At 33.9% G+C, this 5,588-nt stretch overlaps 1 protein-coding gene across 1 annotated transcript in view; it reads right to left on the bottom strand.

Moving 5' to 3' along the window:
* Window positions 1–5,588, bottom strand: part of Clhc1 (clathrin heavy chain linker domain containing 1) — a gene marked incomplete in the record, with an annotated part of 97,359 nt that overhangs the window by 13,839 nt on the left and 77,932 nt on the right.

Here is a 5,588-nt window from a genome sequence, read left to right as displayed (position 1 = left end):
TGAGCTATATCCCCAGCCCTAGGATATATAATTTCAACTCCACTACTCTTGTACTCTACCTGACTCCCATAGATTTGATGATATAACACAAAGTACTTGGTCTAGCTCGTGGTGAGTTCCTTCTCCTCCTTTATCGTTAACTTTTATATCTCAATTCAACCCTCTACCATTTTTCACGTACCACACTTTACTCGTCTCCCCTTGGACTCTCTGGTAAAGTAGCAGATGCTGACAGCTCCGAGGCAGGCAGGGAGCTCAGAAAGTGAAGCATGTGGGCTTATCTTGTTAATGGAGGCCCTTTTGTTTGAGTTTTTATGATCCTACAAACACTTGGAAATGCCATAGTAGTGCCATCCCATGGGTTTAAGAAACTTTTTGGAAAACCCTCTGACCTCTTAAGTGGAGACCTCTTAATTAACTGGCTTTTATAACAAATATTTTTCTAAAGAAAATGAAATAATTTTTCTTTTTAAAAAAATCTAGGCCAAACATGGTGGCACACAGCTGTAATCTCAACACTTAGCAGGCTGAGGCAGGAGGATCACTGCAAGTTTGAGGCCAGCCTGGGCTACATAGTGAGTTCAAGGCCACTCTGAACTATACAATGAGACCCTGTTTCAAACATAGATTAAATAAGTAAATAAATAAAACCTAATGATATTTACTTTTGAAAGTCAATTATAGGGTCTGTATTTGGTATCTATATTTTTAAGTACTGGTGATTGAAACCAGCACCTTTGCACTGAGCTACAACCCCAGCTCAGTTGCTAAATTGACTAGGCTGGGCTTGAACTTGCAATATTCTTACCTGAGCCTTCCAGAGGGCTGGGTTACAGATGTGTGACACTATACCCAGCTTGGAACTAATTTCTTACCTAACACCTGTGTTACTTATGATACTTCATACATGATGATTTCCCATTAGCATACTATCAACACTGTTATTTATACCATAACTGCCACTTTCCTATGAAATAATTTGATTGATGTCTTTAATGATAATTTCAAACTATAAAATCCCCTCTCAAAATATGGTTTCAAATAATTTGCCTATCTTTCCTTGATCCTAGACAATAATTTAAAATCATTTGTCTGTTCAAGCTCCTATGTTAAATTAATGAAAGGGGAAAAACAAAATTTAATTTATTATTCTAGATTCCACTGCAGATTTAGGTTCAGAGGGAGTATCATATAAATGTGCATAAATTTGGTGTAACAATTAAAATATAGGGTCTGGGGATATAGTTCAGTACCACAAAAAAGAATTAAAACATATAAAGCTTATATTTAAGCACTTAAAAAGCATATAAAATTACTAAATATATACGTTAATTTATGTTGTTTTTAAAATAGTGTTAGTTATTTAAATTATTATGACATTCCAATCAAGTTTAATAAAGATTCTTTCTTCATTCTGATTCTCTAAAGAAATATATACTATTGCAGGAGACTATTATTGACATGATGATCTTTACATTTATATATTCCTAAAGTTAACTGTTGCTAAGAAGAAACTCTAAAAGAAAATTTGAGTTAACTCATACATACTCATTGTGATACTTCCCCTAAATAACCCACTATTTCTTTCAGAACATTTTACTTACCTTTCCCACCTTTATTTATTTCTTGAAGTAGCTTAATCCCAACTTCTTGCATATTTACAGAGAACAAATGAAGTATAATAAGCCCAAAAGATAAAAATGGTGGGTTCCCATTCCTTTCTTTAGTGAGAGATTGAATTAGTTCAGCTTGAGGACATAATGTTATTAGTTGCACCAGGTCATCTGAAAGTAAAAATGAAATCTGTATCTCAGCATCATATGATAAATCAACTAGAAGTGTACCTGCCAATCAATATTTCTGCTTCTAATCCAAACCCCTCAATGACACACTCCAACCCAATTCAACAGCACTATCCCCAAATTAAATACACACACAATATAAGAGAGATTCCTCAGTTAATGACTGGGTCCCATTCCTGTGATTAGGTCATTAAATGAATTGGTTGCTAAATGAGGATTTGTACATAGTATGTATATTACAATTTCAGAACAAAGAAATGGTCAAAGGAAACACCAACTTGATGACTTTGCTTTTATTTGTATAACTCTTACATACAGTGCTATGTAATGTATAGCAAAACATAAAACTATAGTACTGCATAGTAAAATCAGAAAAAAATACAGTACTTTATAAATAAGGTGTACTGTCCCAAAGAAAAAGACATTGAGGCAATATAGACAAGGTGTACAGAACTGCGTGCGCACACGCTCACACAAACACACACACACATTCACACACACACACACGCACACACACATACACACACACAGATGAAGCCAGGCATGATGGTATACACCTGTAATCCCAGCACTCAGGAGGCGGAGGTACGAGGATAATCATGAATTCAAGACCAACTTGGGCTACATAATGAGTTCAAGGCCAGCCTGCACTACAAAGTGAGAGATCAAGGCCACTCTTCCTCAAAAACACAAACAAAAGATGGCTGGTAAGTCTGAGGAGTGGGCTATAAGTCTGAATAGTCATTACATGGTAAGTCATTAAATGAGGAATTATTTAATGCTCAGCTTGGGAAAAAAAGAAAGAAAAAAGAAGAACAAAAAACTACCCATAACAAAGGGTATCAGAAGAAAAATCAAGTAACTGTCAGAAGTTATGATATAATTAAAGAATATAGACTGCAAACCAGGAAAGCTGAGTACTAATCATACATCCACCAAACACTTACCCTTTCTACATCTGAAGAATGCTAGAATTACCTAGAATTTCTCAAGTTCCATCTAACACTACATCGTTTGTCTATATTTTACTGCTTATGCTTCTACCAACTTCTAGGTGACTGTGTCTTCCTGTCCCATATTTTCCCCTCTAGGTATATCAACTATTTAGAAATTCCGAACTGACCATTTTAAGAAGCCACTAGCTGTGAAAAGCCAACAGCTAAAAGCCATCAGCTAGAGATGAGCTAGCTAACGCTAGAGATTGAGCATCTGCCAATAGCTAGTGATGGAGCCATATGAAGTTGCCTACATTTTACCATTTTTAACTCAAAAAGAATAAGTATGACTGGTGCAGCCATTGTGGAGATCAGTCTGGAGATTCCTCAATAAACTAGGATTAGAGATCCCGTTCAACCCAGCTATTCCTCTCTGGGTACTTTCCCAGAAGACCTGAAAGCATCATATCACAGCAATATATGTGTACTCAAGTTTATAGCAGTGCAATTTGTAATAGCTAAATCCTGGAAACAACCCAAATGCCCATCAACTGAGGAATGGATAAAAAAGATGTGGTATTTTTATACAATGGAATATTACTCAGCTATAAAGAAAGATAAACTTGAGGTTTTTATAGGTAAATGATGCAACTACAGACCATACTCACAAATTAAATAAATCAGACCCACATGTGTAAATACCATATTGTCTCACTAGTGTAAGAACTTGGAAAAGTAAAGATAATCTAAAAGGTACAACAGATATTGTGAAAGGGAAAGACTGCTCAAAAGGATAGAACAACTGGGATGAGGAAAAAGAGAAAAGAAAGAAAGAAGGGAAATAATATGTATATATGTATACACAAGATAGCTAAGATAAATGTATTACTAATTTCTGTTGCTTTAGGGAAAGGAACAGTTAATGTTTAATTGTTTGATCAATGTTGCATGACTATATTTAACTGACTAATTTGAAGATAACAATATGTTATCAGCAACCATTATTATGTATACAGCAACCATTATTAATTTCTTATCACCTTGTCTGAAATTCTGTATTGCTTTTATTGTTTTGGTGTTGTTTGTTCATGTCTGTTTGTTTGTTAATACGTTTTTGTTCTTTTATCTTTAAAATTAAAAAAGAATAAGTATTTGTGGTTTAATATACTAGAGATAACCTCAAAGTACAATTTTGACTTGTATTTTTAAATTTATAAACTTCATGTTAACTTCCAAAATTTTTCAATGTAAAAATATACTTTTTAGGGCACTTTAGAGGTAATAGTCTGGATAATTTCTGGGAGTCTTTTAAGAACTACCATATATACAATTTGCACTTTAACTGATTGGTAGAATGGATCAAGAAGCAAGATCCAATATGCTATATCCAATAAACATATTTAATTCAAAAAGAAATTCATAGACTTAAAATCAAAGGATGGAAAACAATACTCCATGTGATGGGCAGCCAGAAAAAAATCAGGGGTAGGTATTCTATTTGCAGACAAATATATATGAACCAAATAGCAGTGTATCCAACTATGTAAAACAAATATTAACACACATGAAAAATTGAAAAGCATTGATATAATTGTAATTGAGAACCTCAATGCCTCACAAATAGATCAACTAGATTTAAAAAAACAAAAAAGAAATATCAAAACTGAACCAAACTTCTGAACAAATGGACTTTGTAGATGTGTACAGAGTGTTCCAATCTACAATATGAAAACATACATTCTTCTCAGCTGCAACAAGATGTTCTCCAAAATAGACCACATACTAGTTCATAGAACATGCTTAAATAAATGGAACGAAACTGAAATTATCCTATGTATATTATCAGACCATAGTGCAATGAAAGTGGAAATAAATGGCTAAAGAAACCACAAAACTTCATAAGCACATGAAATTAAATAACACCCTCTTGAACAACCAGTGGGTCACAGATGAAATTAAAGAAAAAATTAGACAATTTCTACAATTAAATGATAATGCCAATACAACACACCAGAACTTATAGGATGCAATGAAAGCAGTCTTGTGTCAGAAACTTAAACTGGTGAATGCCCATAGCAGAAAAACAGAGCAAGCTCAAATAAACAACCTAATATTGAACATCAAGCTTTTTACTAAAAGAAGAGCAAGTTGAGCCCAAAGCTGACACAAGAGCAGAAATTAATGCAATGGAAACTAAGAAAACAATAAGAAGAACCAGTGAATCGAAGATTTGGTACTGTGGTACCTCAGTTCACAAACTTAATTCTTTCCACTATTCTGGTCACAAACTGAATTGGATGAGAACTGGATCAAACTCAATAGTTAGGTTCAGTGTTGGTATTATGAGGAAATTTGATTCAGTTCTGTCCACTTGGGTTTGTGACCAGAATCATGGAAAGAATTAAGAGCATGAATTGTGGTGCCACTGTACTTTAATGCAACGGAAGCTAAGAAAACAATACAAAGAATCAATGAATTGAAGTTGGTACTTTGAAAGATTAAATAAAATTGAAAAACTCTTAGCTAGAAGGAAAATCAAAAGAAGGAAAAAAAAAGACTCACATCCGTGCAACTAGGAATGAAAAGGGTGAAATCACAACAGATCCTGTAGAAATCCAGAAAAGCATCAATACCTACTTGAAGAATCTATATTCTAGTAAGAAGGGAAACAGACAAGAAATGGATAGACACCATATGAATTACCAAAGCTGAATCAAGAAGATATAAAAATTCTAAACAACCCAATATCTATCCATGAAATTGAAGATGTAATTAAAAACCTATCAACAAAGAAAAGCCCAGGTCCTGATGGATTCACTGCTGAATTCTACAAGAAATTTAGAGATCTAAT

The sequence above is a fragment of the Chinchilla lanigera genome, unplaced genomic scaffold (genome assembly GCF_000276665.1).
Source record: "Chinchilla lanigera isolate Chin_1 unplaced genomic scaffold, ChiLan1.0 scaffold00023, whole genome shotgun sequence".
NCBI classification, from domain to species: Eukaryota; Metazoa; Chordata; class Mammalia; order Rodentia; family Chinchillidae; genus Chinchilla; species Chinchilla lanigera.
Note: the sequence above shows the minus strand (reverse complement) of the source record. Positions and strands in the feature narration are given on the sequence as shown.